Here is an 18,386-nt window from a genome sequence, read left to right as displayed (position 1 = left end):
GCCAAAAGTGGAGCCGTGATGCATGTGTATTTGAATCAAGGTTGCGTAGAGCGCAGTCATGTCACATGGCCAGTTCACTCCATTTTTTTAGAGTCTGGTGCAAATGTCATTTTCCCATGCAACTTTCTAGTCTTCCATTGAGAGACGCTTATTTATGCCACAAGGTCAAAGAAGTTTGTTTTTTTGCCGTAACCCAATTCCACAGTGTTTTTGAACAATTTTTTGTAGTTGATGAGTAAAATGTCAGATGACCCTGACGTGATTTGAACACGCAACCTTCTGATCTGGAGTCAGACACGCTACCGTTGCGCCACAAGGTCAATGAAACTTGAGTGCTCTGACCCTGTTCAGCACTCTTTTCGATCATGTATCTGTACTGGATCATGAAAAGTCTGATTTGATTTGGATGTGATTTCTAGGCACAATCTTCTGATGTGGAGTGAAACGCACAACCGTTGCGCAACAAGCTCTTGCTGCTGCATGTCAAACTAGATGCAGGAGGCAAAAACTGGCATTGTGTGTCATGTCTGCTTGCTCACTTTTGTTAAACCGTGGTTCTAATAACACGGAGGTTTCAGCTTTTGATCCCCATATGGGCTAGGTTCTCCAGCATCTGAAGTGCCGTCAAGCTATCTTTTGACAAAGTCTTTGGCCTCTTTTGGGTGCCAAAAGTGGAGCCGTGATGCATGTGTATTTGAATCAAGGTTGCGTAGAGCACAGTCATGTCACATGGCCAGTTCACTCCATTTTTTTAGAGTCTGGTGCAAATGTCATTTTCACATGCAACTTTCTGGTCTTCCATTGAGAGACGCTTATTTATGCCACAAGGTCAAAGAAGTTTGCTTTTTTTGCCGTAACCCAATTCCACAGTGTTTTTGAACAATTTTTTGTAGTTGATGAGTAAAATGTCAGATGACCCTGACGTGATTTGAACACTCAACCTTCTGATCTGGAGTCAGACGCGCTACCGTTGCGCCACAAGGTCAATGAAACTTGAGTGTGCTGACACTGTTCAGCACTCTTTTCGATCATGTATCTGTACTGGTTCATGAAAAGTCTGATTTGATTTGGATGTGATTTGTAGGCACAATCTTCTGATGTGGAGTGAAACGCACAACCGTTGCGCAACAAGCTCTTGCTGCTGCATGTCAAACTAGATGCAGGAGGCAAAAACTGGCATTGTGTGTCATGTCTGCTTGCTCACTTTTGTTAAACCGTGGTTCTAATAACACGGGGGTTTCAGCTTTTGATCCCCATATGGGCTAGGTTCTCCAGCATCTGAAGTGCCGTCAAGCTATCTTTTGACAAAGTCTTCGGCCTCTTTTAGGTGCCAAAAGTGGAGCCGTGATGCATGTGTATTTGAATCAAGGTTGCGTAGAGCGCAGTCATGTCACATGGCCAGTTCACTCCATTTTTTTAGAGTGTGGTGCAAATGTCATTTTCACATGCAACTTTCTGGTCTTCTATTGAGAGACGCTTATTTATGCCACGAGGTCAAAGAAGTTTGTTTTTTTGCCGTAACCCAATTCCACAGTGTTTTTGAACAATTTTTTGTAGTTGATGAGTAAAATGTCAGATGACCCTGACGTGATTTGAACACGCAACCTTCTGATCTGGAGTCAGACGCGCTACCGTTGCGCCACAAGGTCAATGAAACTTGAGTGTGCTGACACTGTTCAGCACTCTTTTCGATCATGTATCTGTACTGGTTCATGAAAAGTCTGATTTGATTTGGATGTGATTTCTAGGCACAATCTTCTGATGTGGAGTGAAACGCACAACCGTTGCGCAACAAGCTCTTGCTGCTGCATGTCAAACTAGATGCAGGAGGCAAAAACTGGCATTGTGTGTCATGTCTGCTTGCTCACTTTTGTTAAACCGTGGTTCTAATAACACGGAGGTTTCAGCTTTTGATCCCCATATGGGCTAGGTTCTCCAGCATCTGAAGTGCCGTCAAGCTATCTTTTGACAAAGTCTTCGGCCTCTTTTGGGTGCCAAAAGTGGAGCCGTGATGCATGTGTATTTGAATAAAGGTTGCGTAGAGCGCAGTCATGTCACATGGCCAGTTCACTCCATTTTTTTAGAGTGTGGTGCAAATGTCATTTTCCCATGCAACTTTCTGGTCTTCCATTGAGAGACGCTTATTTATGCCACAAGGTCAAAGAAGTTTGTTTTTTTGCCGTAACCCAATTCCACAGTGTTTTTGAACAATTTTTTGTAGTTGATGAGTAAAATGTCAGATGACCCTGACGTGATTTGAACACGCAACCTTCTGATCTGGAGGCAGACGCGCTACCGTTGCGCCACAAGGTCAATGAAACTTGAGTGCTCTGACCCTGTTCAGCACTCTTTTCGATCATGTATCTGTACTGGATCATGAAAAGTCTGATTTGATTTGGATGTGATTTCTAGGCACAATTTTCTGATGTGGAGTGAAACGCACAACCGTTGCGCAACAAGCTCTTGCTGCTGCATGTCAAACTAGATGCAGGAGGCAAAAACTGGCATTGTGTGTCATGTCTGCTTGCTCACTTTTGTTAAACCGTGGTTCTAATAACACGGAGGTTTCAGCTTTTGATCCCCATATGGGCTAGGTTCTCCAGCATCTGAAGTGCCGTCAAGCTATCTTTTGACAAAGTCTTCGGCCTCTTTTAGGTGCCAAAAGTGGAGCCGTGATGCATGTGTATTTGAATCAAGGTTGCGTAGAGCGCAGTCATGTCACATGGCCAGTTCACTCCATTTTTTTAGAGTGTGGTGCAAATGTCATTTTCACATGCAACTTTCTGGTCTTCCATTGAGAGACGCTTATTTATGCCACAAGGTCAAAGAAGTTTGTTTTTTTGCCGTAACCCAATTCCACAGTGTTTTTGAACAATTTTTTGTAGTTGATGAGTAAAATGTCAGATGACCCTGACGTGATTTGAACACGCAACCTTCTGATCTGGAGTCAGACGCGCTACCGTTGCGCCACATGGTCAATGAAACTTGAGTGCTCTGACCCTGTTCAGCACTCTTTTCGATCATGTATCTGTACTGGATCATGAAAAGTCTGATTTGATTTGGATGTGATTTCTATGCACAATCTTCTGATGTGGAGTGAAACGCACAACCGTTGCGCAACAAGCTCTTGCTGCTGCATGTCAAACTAGATGCAGGAGGCAAAAACTGGCATTGTGTGTCATGTCTGCTTGCTCACTTTTGTTAAACCGTGGTTCTAATAACACGGAGGTTTCAGCTTTTGATCCCCATATGGGCTAGGTTCTCCAGCATCTGAAGTGCCGTCAAGCTATCTTTTGACAAAGTCTTTGGCCTCTTTTGAGTGCCAAAAGTGGAGCCGTGATGCATGTGTATTTGAATCAAGGTTGCGTAGAGCACAGTCATGTCACATGGCCAGTTCACTCCATTTTTTTAGAGTCTGGTGCAAATGTCATTTTCACATGCAACTTTCTGGTCTTCCATTGAGAGACGCTTATTTATGCCACAAGGTCAAAGAAGTTTGCTTTTTTTGCCGTAACCCAATTCCACAGTGTTTTTGAACAATTTTTTGTAGTTGATGAGTAAAATGTCAGATGACCCTGACGTGATTTGAACACGCAACCTTCTGATCTGGAGTCAGACGCGCTACCGTTGCGCCACAAGGTCAATGAAACTTGAGTGTGCTGACACTGTTCAGCACTCTTTTCGATCATGTATCTGTACTGGTTCATGAAAAGTCTGATTTGATTTGGATGTGATTTCTAGGCACAATCTTCTGATGTGGAGTGAAACGCACAACCGTTGCGCAACAAGCTCTTGCTGCTGCATGTCAAACTAGATGCAGGAGGCAAAAACTGGCATTGTGTGTCATGTCTGCTTGCTCACTTTTGTTAAACCGTGGTTCTAATAACACGGAGGTTTCAGCTTTTGATCCCCATATGGGCTAGGTTCTCCAGCATCTGAAGTGCCGTCAAGCTATCTTTTGACAAAGTCTTCGGCCACTTTTGGGTGCCAAAAGTGGAGCCGTGATGCATGTGTATTTGAATAAAGGTTGCGTAGAGCGCAGTCATGTCACATGGCCAGTTCACTCCATTTTTTTAGAGTGTGGTGCAAATGTCATTTTCCCATGCAACTTTCTGGTCTTCCATTGAGAGACGCTTATTTATGCCACAAGGTCAAAGAAGTTTGTTTTTTTGCCGTAACCCAATTCCACAGTGTTTTTGAACAATTTTTTGTAGTTGATGAGTAAAATGTCAGATGACCCTGACGTGATTTGAACACGCAACCTTCTGATCTGGAGTCAGACGCGCTACCGTTGCGCCACAAGGTCAATGAAACTTGAGTGCTCTGACCCTGTTCAGCACTCTTTTCGATCATGTATCTGTACTGGATCATGAAAAGTCTGATTTGATTTGGATGTGATTTCTAGGCACAATCTTCTGATGTGGAGTGAAACGCACAACCGTTGCGCAACAAGCTCTTGCTGCTGCATGTCAAACTAGATGCAGGAGGCAAAAACTGGCATTGTGTGTCATGTCTGCTTGCTCACTTTTGTTAAACCGTGGTTCTAATAACACCGAGGTTTCAGCTTTTGATCCCCATATGGGCTAGGTTCTCCAGCATCTGAAGTGCCGTCAAGCTATCTTTTGACAAAGTCTTCGGCCTCTTTTGGGTTCCAAAAGTGGAGCCGTGATGCATGTGTATTTGAATCAAGGTTGCGTAGAGCGCAGTCATGTCACATGGCCAGTTCACTCCATTTTTTTAGAGTGTGGTGCAAATGTCATTTTCACATGCAACTTTCTGGTCTTCTATTGAGAGACGCTTATTTATGCCACGAGGTCAAAGAAGTTTGTTTTTTTGCCGTAACCCAATTCCACAGTGTTTTTGAACAATTTTTTGTGGTTGATGAGTAAAATGTCAGATGACCCTGACGTGATTTGAACACGCAACCTTCTGATCTGGAGTCAGACGCGCTACCGTTGCGCCACAAGGTCAATGAAACTTGAGTGCTCTGACCCTGTTCAGCACTCTTTTCGATCATGTATCTGTACTGGATCATGAAAAGTCTGATTTGATTTGGATGTGATTTCTAGGCACAATCTTCTGATGTGGAGTGAAACGCACAACCGTTGCGCAACAAGCTCTTGCTGCTGCATGTCAAACTAGATGCAGGAGGCAAAAACTGGCATTGTGTGTCATGTCTGCTTGCTCACTTTTGTTAAACCGTGGTTCTAATAACACGGAGGTTTCAGCTTTTGATCCCCATATGGGCTAGGTTCTCCAGCATCTGAAGTGCCGTCAAGCTATCTTTTGACAAAGTCTTCGGCCTCTTTTAGGTGCCAAAAGTGGAGCCGTGATGCATGTGTATTTGAATCAAGGTTGCGTAGAGCGCAGTCATGTCACATGGCCAGTTCACTCCATTTTTTTAGAGTGTGGTGCAAATGTCATTTTCACATGCAACTTTCTGGTCTTCTATTGAGAGACGCTTATTTATGCCACGAGGTCAAAGAAGTTTGTTTTTTTGCCGTAACCCAATTCCACAGTGTTTTTGAACAATTTTTTGTAGTTGATGAGTAAAATGTCAGATGACCCTGACGTGATTTGAACACGCAACCTTCTGATCTGGAGTCAGACGCGCTACCGTTGCGCCACAAGGTCAATGAAACTTGAGTGTGCTGACACTGTTCAGCACTCTTTTCGATCATGTATCTGTACTGGTTCATGAAAAGTCTGATTTGATTTGGATGTGATTTCTAGGCACAATCTTCTGATGTGGAGTGAAACGCACAACCGTTGCGCAACAAGCTCTTGCTGCTGCATGTCAAACTAGATGCAGGAGGCAAAAACTGGCATTGTGTGTCATGTCTGCTTGCTCACTTTTGTTAAACCGTGGTTCTAATAACACGGAGGTTTCAGCTTTTGATCCCCATATGGGCTAGGTTCTCCAGCATCTGAAGTGCCGTCAAGCTATCTTTTGACAAAGTCTTCGGCCTCTTTTGGGTGCCAAAAGTGGAGCCGTGATGCATGTGTATTTGAATAAAGGTTGCGTAGAGCGCAGTCATGTCACATGGCCAGTTCACTCCATTTTTTTAGAGTGTGGTGCAAATGTCATTTTCCCATGCAACTTTCTGGTCTTCCATTGAGAGACGCTTATTTATGCCACAAGGTCAAAGAAGTTTGTTTTTTTGCCGTAACCCAATTCCACAGTGTTTTTGAACAATTTTTTGTAGTTGATGAGTAAAATGTCAGATGACCCTGACGTGATTTGAACACGCAACCTTCTGATCTGGAGGCAGACGCGCTACCGTTGCGCCACAAGGTCAATGAAACTTGAGTGCTCTGACCCTGTTCAGCACTCTTTTCGATCATGTATCTGTACTGGATCATGAAAAGTCTGATTTGATTTGGATGTGATTTCTAGGCACAATTTTCTGATGTGGAGTGAAACGCACAACCGTTGCGCAACAAGCTCTTGCTGCTGCATGTCAAACTAGATGCAGGAGGCAAAAACTGGCATTGTGTGTCATGTCTGCTTGCTCACTTTTGTTAAACCGTGGTTCTAATAACACGGAGGTTTCAGCTTTTGATCCCCATATGGGCTAGGTTCTCCAGCATCTGAAGTGCCGTCAAGCTATCTTTTGACAAAGTCTTCGGCCTCTTTTAGGTGCCAAAAGTGGAGCCGTGATGCATGTGTATTTGAATCAAGGTTGCGTAGAGCGCAGTCATGTCACATGGCCAGTTCACTCCATTTTTTTAGAGTGTGGTGCAAATGTCATTTTCACATGCAACTTTCTGGTCTTCCATTGAGAGACGCTTATTTATGCCACAAGGTCAAAGAAGTTTGTTTTTTTGCCGTAACCCAATTCCACAGTGTTTTTGAACAATTTTTTGTAGTTGATGAGTAAAATGTCAGATGACCCTGACGTGATTTGAACACGCAACCTTCTGATCTGGAGTCAGACGCGCTACCGTTGCGCCACAAGGTCAATGAAACTTGAGTGCTCTGACCCTGTTCAGCACTCTTTTCGATCATGTATCTGTACTGGATCATGAAAAGTCTGATTTGATTTGGATGTGATTTCTAGGCACAATCTTCTGATGTGGAGTGAAACGCACAACCGTTGCGCAACAAGCTCTTGCTGCTGCATGTCAAACTAGATGCAGGAGGCAAAAACTGGCATTGTGTGTCATGTCTGCTTGCTCACTTTTGTTAAACCGTGGTTCTAATAACACGGAGGTTTCAGCTTTTGATCCCCATATGGGCTAGGTTCTCCAGCATCTGAAGTGCCGTCAAGCTATCTTTTGACAAAGTCTTTGGCCTCTTTTGGGTGCCAAAAGTGGAGCCGTGATGCATGTGTATTTGAATCAAGGTTGCGTAGAGCGCAGTCATGTCACATGGCCAGTTCACTCCATTTTTTTAGAGTCTGGTGCAAATGTCATTTTCACATGCAACTTTCTGGTCTTCCATTGAGAGACGCTTATTTATGCCACAAGGTCAAAGAAGTTTGCTTTTTTTGCCGTAACCCAATTCCACAGTGTTTTTGAACAATTTTTTGTAGTTGATGAGTAAAATGTCAGATGACCCTGACGTGATTTGAACACGCAACCTTCTGATCTGGAGTCAGACGCGCTACCGTTGCGCCACAAGGTCAATGAAACTTGAGTGTGCTGACACTGTTCAGCACTCTTTTCGATCATGTATCTGTACTGGTTCATGAAAAGTCTGATTTGATTTGGATGTGATTTCTAGGCACAATCTTCTGATGTGGAGTGAAACGCACAACCGTTGCGCAACAAGCTCTTGCTGCTGCATGTCAAACTAGATGCAGGAGGCAAAAACTGGCATTGTGTGTCATGTCTGCTTGCTCACTTTTGTTAAACCGTGGTTCTAATAACACGGAGGTTTCAGCTTTTGATCCCCATATGGGCTAGGTTCTCCAGCATCTGAAGTGCCGTCAAGCTATCTTTTGACAAAGTCTTCGGCCACTTTTGGGTGCCAAAAGTGGAGCCGTGATGCATGTGTATTTGAATAAAGGTTGCGTAGAGCGCAGTCATGTCACATGGCCAGTTCACTCCATTTTTTTAGAGTGTGGTGCAAATGTCATTTTCACATGCAACTTTCTGGTCTTCCATTGAGAGACGCTTATTTATGCCACAAGGTCAAAGAAGTTTGTTTTTTTGCCGTAACCCAATTCCACAGTGTTTTTGAACAATTTTTTGTAGTTGATGAGTAAAATGTCAGATGACCCTGACGTGATTTGAACACGCAACCTTCTGATCTGGAGTCAGACGCGCTACCGTTGCGCCACAAGGTCAATGAAACTTGAGTACTCTGACCCTGTTCAGCACTCTTTTCGATCATGTATCTGTACTGGATCATGAAAAGTCTGATTTGATTTGGATGTGATTTCTAGGCACAATCTTCTGATGTGGAGTGAAACGCACAACCGTTGCGCAACAAGCTCTTGCTGCTGCATGTCAAACTAGATGCAGGAAGCAAAAACTGGCATTGTGTGTCATGTCTGCTTGCTCACTTTTGTTAAACCGTGGTTCTAATAACACGGAGGTTTCAGCTTTTGATCCCCATATGGGCTAGGTTCTCCAGCATCTGAAGTGCCGTCAAGCTATCTTTTGACAAAGTCTTCGGCCACTTTTGGGTGCCAAAAGTGGAGCCGTGATGCATGTGTATTTGAATAAAGGTTGCGTAGAGCGCAGTCATGTCACATGGCCAGTTCACTCCATTTTTTTAGAGTGTGGTGCAAATGTCATTTTCCCATGCAACTTTCTGGTCTTCCATTGAGAGACGCTTATTTATGCCACAAGGTCAAAGAAGTTTGTTTTTTTGCCGTAACCCAATTCCACAGTGTTTTTGAACAATTTTTTGTAGTTGATGAGTAAAATGTCAGATGACCCTGACGTGATTTGAACACGTAACCTTCTGATCTGGAGTCAGACGCGCTACCGTTGCGCCACAAGGTCAATGAAACTTGAGTGCTCTGACCCTGTTCAGCACTCTTTTCGATCATGTATCTGTACTGGATCATGAAAAGTCTGATTTGATTTGGATGTGATTTCAAGGCACAATTTTCTGATGTGGAGTGAAACGCACAACCGTTGCGCAACAAGCTCTTGCTGCTGCATGTCAAACTAGATGCAGGAGGCAAAAACTGGCATTGTGTGTCATGTCTGCTTGCTCACTTTTGTTAAACCGTGGTTCTAATAACACGGAGGTTTCAGCTTTTGATCCCCATATGGGCTAGGTTCTCCAGCATCTGAAGTGCCGTCAAGCTATCTTTTGACAAAGTCTTCGGCCTCTTTTAGGTGCCAAAAGTGGAGCCGTGATGCATGTGTATTTGAATCAAGGTTGCGTAGAGCGCAGTCATGTCACATGGCCAGTTCACTCCATTTTTTTAGAGTGTGGTGCAAATGTCATTTTCACATGCAACTTTCTGGTCTTCCATTGAGAGACGCTTATTTATGCCACAAGGTCAAAGAAGTTTGTTTTTTTGCCGTAACCCAATTCCACAGTGTTTTTGAATAATTTTTTGTAGTTGATGAGTAAAATGTCAGATGACCCTGACGTGATTTGAACACGCAACCTTCTGATCTGGAGTCAGACGCGCTACCGTTGCACCACAAGGTCAATGAAACTTGAGTGCTCTGACCCTGTTCAGCACTCTTTTCGATCATGTATCTGTACTGGATCATGAAAAGTCTGATTTGATTTGGATTTGATTTCTAGGCACAATCTTCTGATGTGGAGTGAAACGCACAACCGTTGCGCAACAAGCTCTTGCTGCTGCATGTCAAACTAGATGCAGGAGGCAAAAACTGGCATTGTCTGTCATGTCTGCTTGCTCACTTTTGTTAAACCGTGGTTCTAATAACACGGAGGTTTCAGCTTTTTATCCCCATATGGGCTAGGTTCTCCAGCATCTGAAGTGCCGTCAAGCTATCTTTTGACAAAGTCTTCGGCCTCTTTTAGGTGCCAAAAGTGGAGCCGTGATGCATGTGTATTTGAATCAAGGTTGCGTAGAGCGCAGTCATGTCACATGGCCAGTTCACTCCATTTTTTTAGAGTGTGGTGCAAATGTCATTTTCACATGCAACTTTCTGGTCTTCCATTGAGAGACGCTTATTTATGCCACAAGGTCAAAGAAGTTTGTTTTTTTGCCGTAACCCAATTCCACAGTGTTTTTGAACAATTTTTTGTAGTTGATGAGTAAAATGTCAGATGACCCTGACGTGATTTGAACACGCAACCTTCTGATCTGGAGTCAGACGCGCTACCGTTGCGCCACAAGGTCAATGAAACTTGAGTGCTCTGACCCTGTTCAGCACTCTTTTCGATCATGTATCTGTACTGGATCATGAAAAGTCTGATTTGATTTGGATGTGATTTCTAGGCACAATCTTCTGATGTGGAGTGAAACGCACAACCGTTGCGCAACAAGCTCTTGCTGCTGCATGTCAAACTAGATGCAGGAGGCAAAAACTGGCATTGTCTGTCATGTCTGCTTGCTCACTTTTGTTAAACCGTGGTTCTAATAACACGGAGGTTTCAGCTTTTGATCCCCATATGGGCTAGGTTCTCCAGCATCTGAAGTGCCGTCAAGCTATCTTTTGACAAAGTCTTTGGCCTCTTTTGGGTGCCAAAAGTGGAGCCGTGATGCATGTGTATTTGAATCAAGGTTGCGTAGAGCGCAGTCATGTCACATGGCCAGTTCACTCCATTTTTTTAGAGTGTGGTGCAAATGTCATTTTCACATGCAACTTTCTGGTCTTCCATTGAGAGACGCTTATTTATGCCACAAGGTCAAAGAAGTTTGTTTTTTTGCCGTAACCCAATTCCACAGTGTTTTTGAACAATTTTTTGTAGTTGATGAGTAAAATGTCAGATGACCCTGACGTGATTTGAAAAAGCAACCTTCTGATGTGGAGTCAGACGCGCTACCGTTGCGCCACAAGGTCAATGAAACTTGAGTGTGCTGACACTGTACAGCACTCTTTTCGATCATGTATCTGTACTGGTTCATGAAAAGTCTGATTTGATTTGGATGTGATTTCTAGGCACAATCTTCTGATGTGGAGTGAAACGCACAACCGTTGCGCAACAAGCTCTTGCTGCTGCATGTCAAACTAGATGCATGAGGCAAAAACTGGCATTGTGTGTCATGTCTGCTTGCTCACTTTTGTTAAACCGTGGTTCTAATAACACGGAGGTTTCAGCTTTTGATCCCCATATGGGCTAGGTTCTCCAGCATCTGAAGTGCCGTCAAGCTATCTTTTGACAAAGTCTTTGGCCTCTTTTGGGTGCCAAAAGTGGAGCCGTGATGCATGTGTATTTGAATCAAGGTTGCATAGAGCGCAGTCATGTCACATGGCCAGTTCACTCCATTTTTTTAGAGTGTGGTGCAAATGTCATTTTCCCATGCAACTTTCTGGTCTTCCATTGAGAGACGCTTATTTATGCCACAAGGTCAAAGAAGTTTGTTTTTTTGCCGTAACCCAATTCCACAGTGTTTTTGAACAATTTTTTGTAGTTGATGAGTAAAATGTCAGATGACCCTGACGTGATTTGAACACGCAACCTTCTGATCTGGAGTCAGACGCGCTACCGTTGCGCCACAAGGTCAATGAAACTTGAGTGTGCTGACACTGTTCAGCACTCTTTTCGATCATGTATCTGTGCTGGTTCATGAAAAGTCTGATTTGATTTGGATGTGATTTCTAGGCACAATCTTCTGATGTGGAGTGAAACGCACAACCGTTGCGCAACAAGCTCTTGCTGCTGCATGTCAAACTAGATGCAGGAGGCAAAAACTGGCATTGTGTGTCATGTCTGCTTGCTCACTTTTGTTAAACCGTGGTTCTAATAACACGGAGGTTTCAGCTTTTGATCCCCATATGGGCTAGGTTCTCCAGCATCTGAAGTGCCGTCAAGCTATCTTTTGACAAAGTCTTCGGCCTCTTTTGGGTGCCAAAAGTGGAGCCGTGATGCATGTGTATTTGAATCAAGGTTGCGTAGAGCGCAGTCATGTCACATGGCCAGTTCACTCCATTTTTTTAGAGTGTGGTGCAAATGTCATTTTCCCATGCAACTTTCTGGTCTTCCATTGAGAGACGCTTATTTATGCCACAAGGTCAAAGAAGTTTGTTTTTTTGCCGTAACCCAATTCCACAGTCTTTTTGAACAATTTTTTGTAGTTGATGAGTAAAATGTCAGATGACCCGGACGTGATTTGAACACGCAACCGTCTGATCTGGAGTCAGACGCGCTACCGTTGCGCCACAAGGTCAATGAAACTTGAGTCCTCTGACCCTGTTCAGCACTCTTTTCGATCATGTATCTGTACTGGATCATGAAAAGTCTGATTTGATTTGGCCGTGATTTCTAGGCACAATCTTCTGATGTGGAGTGAAACGCACAACCGTTGCGCAACAAGCTCTTGCTGCTGCATGTCAAACTAGATGCAGGAGGCAAAAACTGGCATTGTGTGTCATGTCTGCTTGCTCACTTTTGTTAAACCGTGGTTCTAATAACACGGAGGTTTCAGCTTTTGATCCCCATATGGGCTAGGTTCTCCAGCATCTGAAGTGCCGTCAAGCTATCTTTTGACAAAGTCTTCGGCCTCTTTTAGGTGCCAAAAGTGGAGCCGTGATGCATGTGTATTTGAATCAAGGTTGCGTAGAGCGCAGTCATGTCACATGGCCAGTTCACTCCATTTTTTTAGAGTGTGGTGCAAATGTCATTTTCCCATGCAACTTTCTGGTCTTCCATTGAGAGACGCTTATTTATGCCACAAGGTCAAAGAAGTTTGCTTTTTTGCCGTTACCCAATTCCACAGTGTTTTTGAACAGTTTTTTGTAGTTGATCAGTAAAATGTCAGATGACCCTGACGTGATTTGAACACGCAACCTTCTGATCTGGAGTCAGACGCGCTACCGTTGCGCCACAAGGTCAATGAAACTTGAGTGCGCTGACACTGTTCAGCACTCTTTTCGATCATGTATCTGTACTGGTTCATGAAAAGTCTGATTTGATTTGGATGTGATTTCTAGGCACAATCTTCTAATTTGGAGTGAAACGCACAACCGTTGCGCAACAAGCTCTTGCTGCTGCATGTCAAACTAGATGCAGGAGGCAAAAACTGGCATTGTGTGTCATGTCTGCTTGCTCACTTTTGTTAAACCGTGGTTCTAATAACACGGAGGTTTCAGCTTTTGATCCCCATATGGGCTAGGTTCTCCAGCATCTGAAGTGCCGTCAAGCTATCTTTTGACAAAGTCTTCGGCCTCTTTTGGGTGCCAAAAGTGGAGCCGTGATGCATGTGTATTTGAATCAAGGTTGCGTAGAGCGCAGTCATGTCACATGGCCAGTTCACTCCATTTTCTTAGAGTGTGGTGCAAATGTCATTTTCACATGCAACTTTCTGGTCTTCCATTGAGAGACGCTTATTTATGCCACAAGGTCAAAGAAGTTTGTTTTTTTGCCGTAACCCAATTCCACAGTGTTTTTGAACAATTTTTTGTAGTTGATGAGTAAAATGTCAGATGACCCTGACGTGATTTGAACACGCAACCTTCTGATCTGGAGTCAGACGCGCTACCGTTGCGCCACAAGGTCAATGAAATTTGAGTGCTCTGACCCTGTTCAGCACTCTTTTCGATCATGTATCTGTACTGGTTCATGAAAAGTCTGATTTGATTTGGATGTGATTTCTAGGCACAATTTTCTGATGTGTAGTGAAACGCACAACCGTTGCGCAACAAGCTCTTGCTGCTGCATGTCAAACTAGATGCAGGAGGCAAAAACTGGCATTGTGTGTCATGTCTGCTTGCTCACTTTTGTTAAACCGTGGTTCTAATAACACGGAGGTTTCAGCTTTTGATCCCCATATGGGCTAGGTTCTCCAGCATCTGAAGTGCCGTCAAGCTATCTTTTGACAAAGTCTTCGGCCTCTTTTATGTGCCAAAAGTGGAGCCGTGATGCATGTGTATTTGAATCAAGGTTGCGTAGAGCGCAGTCATGTCACATGGCCAGTTCACTCCATTTTTTTAGAGTGTGGTGCAAATGTCATTTTCACATGCAACTTTCTTGTCTTCCATTGAGAGACGCTTATTTATGCCACAAGGTCAAAGAAGTTTGCTTTTTTGCCGTAACCCAATTCCACAGTGTTTTTGAACAATTTTTTGTAGTTGATGAGTAAAATGTCAGATGACCCTGACGTGATTTGAACACGCAACCTTCTGATCTGGAGTCAGACGCGCTACTGTTGCGCCACAAGGTCAATGAAACTTGAGTGCTCTGACCCTGTTCAGCACTCTTTTCGATCATGTATCTGTACTGGATCATGAAAAGTCTGATTTGATTTGGATGTGATTTCTAGGCACAATCTTCTGATGTGGAGTGAAACGCACAACCGTTGTGCAACAAGCTCTTGCTGCTGCATGTCAAACTAGATGCAGGAGGCAAAAACTGGCATTGTGTGTCATGTCTGCTTGCTCACTTTTGTTAAACCGTGGTTCTAATAACACGGAGGTTTCAGCTTTTGATCCCCATATGGGCTAGGTTCTCCAGCATCTGAAGTGCCGTCAAGCTATCTTTTGACAAAGTCTTCGGCCTCTTTTAGGTGCCAAAAGTGGAGCCGTGATGCATGTGTATTTGAATCAAGGTTGCGTAGAGCGCAGTCATGTCACATGGCCAGTTCACTCCATTTTTTTAGAGTGTGGTGCAAATGTCATTTTCACATGCAACTTTCTGGTCTTCCATTGAGAGACGCTTATTTATGCCACAAGGTCAAAGAAGTTTGTTTTTTTGCCGTAACCCAATTCCACAGTGTTTTTGAACAATTTTTTGTAGTTGATGAGTAAAATGTCAGATGACCCTGACGTGATTTGAACACGCAACCTTCTGATCTGGAGTCAGACGCGCTACCGTTGCGCCACAAGGTCAATGAAACTTGAGTGCTCTGACCCTGTTCAGCACTCTTTTCGATCATGTATCTGTACTGGATCATGAAAAGTCTGATTTGATTTGGATGTGATTTCTAGGCACAATCTTCTGATGTGGAGTGAAACGCACAACCGTTGCGCAACAAGCTCTTGCTGCTGCATGTCAAACTAGATGCATGAGGCAAAAACTGGCATTGTGTGTCATGTCTGCTTGCTCACTTTTGTTAAACCGTGGTTCTAATAACACGGAGGTTTCAGCTTTTTATCCCCATATGGGCTAGGTTCTCCAGCATCTGAAGTGCCGTCAAGCTATCTTTTGACAAAGTCTTCGGCCTCTTTTAGGTGCCAAAAGTGGAGCCATGATGCATGTGTATTTGAATCAAGGTTGCGTAGAGCGCAGTCATGTCACATGGCCAGTTCACTCCATTTTTTTAGAGTGTGGTGCAAATGTCATTTTCACATGCAACTTTCTGGTCTTCTATTGAGAGACGCTTATTTATGCCACGAGGTCAAAGAAGTTTGTTTTTTTGCCGTAACCCAATTCCACAGTGTTTTTGAACAATTTTTTGTAGTTGATGAGTAAAATGTCAGATGACCCTGACGTGATTTGAACACGCAACCTTCTGATCTGGAGTCAGACGCGCTACCGTTGCGCCACAAGGTCAATGAAACTTGAGTGCTCTGACCCTGTTCAGCACTCTTTTCGATCATGTATCTGTACTGGATCATGAAAAGTCTGATTTGATTTGGATGTGATTTCTAGGCACAATCTTCTGATGTGGAGTGAAACGCACAACCGTTGCGCAACAAGCTCTTGCTGCTGCATGTCAAACTAGATGCAGGAGGCAAAAACTGGCATTGTGTGTCATGTCTGCTTGCTCACTTTTGTTAAACCGTGGTTCTAATAACACCGAGGTTTCAGCTTTTGATCCCCATATGGGCTAGGTTCTCCAGCATCTGAAGTGCCGTCAAGCTATCTTTTGACAAAGTCTTCGGCCTCTTTTAGGTGCCAAAAGTGGAGCCGTGATGCATGTGTATTTGAATCAAGGTTGCGTAGAGCGCAGTCATGTCACATGGCCAGTTCACTCCATTTTTTTAGAGTGTGGTGCAAATGTCATTTTCACATGCAACTTTCTGGTCTTCCATTGAGAGACGCTTATTTATGCCACGAGGTCAAAGAAGTTTGTTTTTTTGCCGTAACCCAATTCCACAGTGTTTTTGAACTTTTTTTTGTGGTTGATGAGTAAAATGTCAGATGACCCTGACGTGATTTGAACACGCAACCTTCTGATCTGGAGTCAGACGCGCTACCGTTGTGCCACAAGGTCAATGAAACTTGAGTGCTCTGACCCTGTTCAGCACTCTTTTCGATCATGTATCTGTACTGGATCATGAAAAGTCTGATTTGATTTGGATGTGATTTCTAGGCACAATCTTCTGATGTGGAGTGAAACGCACAACCGTTGCGCAACAAGCTCTTGCTGCTGCATGTCAAACTAGATGCAGGAGGCAAAAACTGGCGTTGTGTGTCATGTCTGCTTGCTCACTTTTGTTAAACCGTGGTTCTAATAACACGGAGGTTTCAGCTTTTGATCCCCATATGGGCTAGGTTCTCCAGCATCTGAAGTGCCGTCAAGCTATCTTTTGACAAAGTCTTTGGCCTCTTTTGGGTGCCAAAAGTGGAGCCGTGATGCATGTGTATTTGAATCAAGGTTGCATAGAGCGCAGTCATGTCACATGGCCAGTTCACTCCATTTTTTTAGAGTGTGGTGCAAATGTCATTTTCCCATGCAACTTTCTGGTCTTCCATTGAGAGACGCTTATTTATGCCACAAGGTCAAAGAAGTTTGTTTTTTTGCCGTAACCCAATTCCACAGTCTTTTTGAACAATTTTTTGTAGTTGATGAGTAAAATGTCAGATGACCCGGACGTGATTTGAACACGCAACCGTCTGATCTGGAGTCAGACGCGCTACCGTTGCGCCACAAGGTCAATGAAACTTGAGTCCTCTGACCCTGTTCAGCACTCTTTTCGATCATGTATCTGTACTGGATCATGAAAAGTCTGATTTGATTTGGCCGTGATTTCTAGGCACAATCTTCTGATGTGGAGTGAAACGCACAACCGTTGCGCAACAAGCTCTTGCTGCTGCATGTCAAACTAGATGCAGGAGGCAAAAACTGGCATTGTGTGTCATGTCTGCTTGCTCACTTTTGTTAAACCGTGGTTCTAATAACACGGAGGTTTCAGCTTTTTATCCCCATATGGGCTAGGTTCTCCAGCATCTGAAGTGCCGTCAAGCTATCTTTTGACAAAGTCTTCGGCCTCTTTTAGGTGCCAAAAGTGGAGCCGTGATGCATGTGTATTTGAATCAAGGTTGCGTAGAGCGCAGTCATGTCACATGGCCAGTTCACTCCATTTTTTTAGAGTGTGGTGCAAATGTCATTTTCACATGCAACTTTCTGGTCTTCCATTGAGAGACGCTTATTTATGCCACAAGGTCAAAGAAGTTTGTTTTTTTGCCGTAACCCAATTCCACAGTGTTTTTGAACAATTTTTTGTAGTTGATGAGTAAAATGTCAGATGACCCTGACGTGATTTGAACACGCAACCTTCTGATCTGGAGTCAGACGCGCTACCGTTGCGCCACAAGGTCAATGAAACTTGAGTGCTCTGACCCTGTTCAGCACTCTTTTCGATCATGTATCTGTACTGGATCATGAAAAGTCTGATTTGATTTGGATGTGATTTCTAGGCACAATCTTCTGATGTGGAGTGAAACGCACAACCGTTGCGCAACAAGCTCTTGCTGCTGCATGTCAAACTAGATGCAGGAGGCAAAAACTGGCATTGTCTGTCATGTCTGCTTGCTCACTTTTGTTAAACCGTGGTTCTAATAACACGGAGGTTTCAGCTTTTGATCCCCATATGGGCTAGGTTCTCCAGCATCTGAAGTGCCGTCAAGCTATCTTTTGACAAAGTCTTTGGCCTCTTTTGGGTGCCAAAAGTGGAGCCGTGATGCATGTGTATTTGAATCAAGGTTGCGTAGAGCGCAGTCATGTCACATGGCCAGTTCACTCCATTTTTTTAGAGTGTGGTGCAAATGTCATTTTCACATGCAACTTTCTGGTCTTCCATTGAGAGACGCTTATTTATGCCACAAGGTCAAAGAAGTTTGTTTTTTTGCCGTAACCCAATTCCACAGTGTTTTTGAACAATTTTTTGTAGTTGATGAGTAAAATGTCAGATGACCCTGACGTGATTTGAAAAAGCAACCTTCTGATGTGGAGTCAGACGCGCTACCGTTGCGCCACAAGGTCAATGAAACTTGAGTGTGCTGACACTGTACAGCACTCTTTTCGATCATGTATCTGTACTGGTTCATGAAAAGTCTGATTTGATTTGGATGTGATTTCTAGGCACAATCTTCTGATGTGGAGTGAAACGCACAACCG

The 18,386-nt window shown here is 43.7% G+C and overlaps 16 non-coding genes across 16 annotated transcripts; all 16 read right to left on the bottom strand.

The window, feature by feature from the left end:
• Positions 1–1,577: 1,577 nt before the first annotated feature.
• On the bottom strand, positions 1,578–1,649 carry TRNAW-CCA (transfer RNA tryptophan (anticodon CCA)). Its single transcript has one exon. It is a non-coding gene; the product is annotated as a tRNA-Trp (tRNA).
• A 1,921-nt stretch (positions 1,650–3,570) lies between these two features.
• TRNAW-CCA (transfer RNA tryptophan (anticodon CCA)) lies at positions 3,571–3,642 on the bottom strand. The gene has a single exon. It is a non-coding gene; the product is annotated as a tRNA-Trp (tRNA).
• Positions 3,643–4,234: 592 nt separating this feature from the next.
• Positions 4,235–4,306, bottom strand: TRNAW-CCA (transfer RNA tryptophan (anticodon CCA)). The gene has a single exon. It is a non-coding gene; the product is annotated as a tRNA-Trp (tRNA).
• Positions 4,307–4,898: 592 nt separating this feature from the next.
• Positions 4,899–4,970, bottom strand: TRNAW-CCA (transfer RNA tryptophan (anticodon CCA)). Its single transcript has one exon. It is a non-coding gene; the product is annotated as a tRNA-Trp (tRNA).
• A 592-nt stretch (positions 4,971–5,562) lies between these two features.
• On the bottom strand, positions 5,563–5,634 carry TRNAW-CCA (transfer RNA tryptophan (anticodon CCA)). Its single transcript has one exon. It is a non-coding gene; the product is annotated as a tRNA-Trp (tRNA).
• A 1,256-nt stretch (positions 5,635–6,890) lies between these two features.
• Positions 6,891–6,962, bottom strand: TRNAW-CCA (transfer RNA tryptophan (anticodon CCA)). Its single transcript has one exon. It is a non-coding gene; the product is annotated as a tRNA-Trp (tRNA).
• A 593-nt stretch (positions 6,963–7,555) lies between these two features.
• Positions 7,556–7,627, bottom strand: TRNAW-CCA (transfer RNA tryptophan (anticodon CCA)). Its single transcript has one exon. It is a non-coding gene; the product is annotated as a tRNA-Trp (tRNA).
• Positions 7,628–8,219: 592 nt separating this feature from the next.
• Positions 8,220–8,291, bottom strand: TRNAW-CCA (transfer RNA tryptophan (anticodon CCA)). The gene has a single exon. It is a non-coding gene; the product is annotated as a tRNA-Trp (tRNA).
• Positions 8,292–8,883: 592 nt separating this feature from the next.
• Positions 8,884–8,955, bottom strand: TRNAW-CCA (transfer RNA tryptophan (anticodon CCA)). The gene has a single exon. It is a non-coding gene; the product is annotated as a tRNA-Trp (tRNA).
• A 1,256-nt stretch (positions 8,956–10,211) lies between these two features.
• TRNAW-CCA (transfer RNA tryptophan (anticodon CCA)) lies at positions 10,212–10,283 on the bottom strand. The gene has a single exon. It is a non-coding gene; the product is annotated as a tRNA-Trp (tRNA).
• Positions 10,284–11,539: 1,256 nt separating this feature from the next.
• Positions 11,540–11,611, bottom strand: TRNAW-CCA (transfer RNA tryptophan (anticodon CCA)). The gene has a single exon. It is a non-coding gene; the product is annotated as a tRNA-Trp (tRNA).
• Positions 11,612–12,867: 1,256 nt separating this feature from the next.
• Positions 12,868–12,939, bottom strand: TRNAW-CCA (transfer RNA tryptophan (anticodon CCA)). Its single transcript has one exon. It is a non-coding gene; the product is annotated as a tRNA-Trp (tRNA).
• Positions 12,940–13,531: 592 nt separating this feature from the next.
• On the bottom strand, positions 13,532–13,603 carry TRNAW-CCA (transfer RNA tryptophan (anticodon CCA)). The gene has a single exon. It is a non-coding gene; the product is annotated as a tRNA-Trp (tRNA).
• A 1,256-nt stretch (positions 13,604–14,859) lies between these two features.
• TRNAW-CCA (transfer RNA tryptophan (anticodon CCA)) lies at positions 14,860–14,931 on the bottom strand. Its single transcript has one exon. It is a non-coding gene; the product is annotated as a tRNA-Trp (tRNA).
• A 592-nt stretch (positions 14,932–15,523) lies between these two features.
• On the bottom strand, positions 15,524–15,595 carry TRNAW-CCA (transfer RNA tryptophan (anticodon CCA)). Its single transcript has one exon. It is a non-coding gene; the product is annotated as a tRNA-Trp (tRNA).
• A 1,920-nt stretch (positions 15,596–17,515) lies between these two features.
• TRNAW-CCA (transfer RNA tryptophan (anticodon CCA)) lies at positions 17,516–17,587 on the bottom strand. Its single transcript has one exon. It is a non-coding gene; the product is annotated as a tRNA-Trp (tRNA).
• Between the last annotated feature and the right edge of the window lie 799 nt (positions 17,588–18,386).

Source organism: Eleutherodactylus coqui, chromosome 2 (genome assembly GCF_035609145.1).
Source record: "Eleutherodactylus coqui strain aEleCoq1 chromosome 2, aEleCoq1.hap1, whole genome shotgun sequence".
Lineage (NCBI taxonomy): Eukaryota > Metazoa > Chordata > Amphibia > Anura > Eleutherodactylidae > Eleutherodactylus > Eleutherodactylus coqui.
The sequence above is the reverse complement of the archived record's forward strand: the minus strand, read 5'-3'. Positions and strand labels throughout refer to the sequence as shown.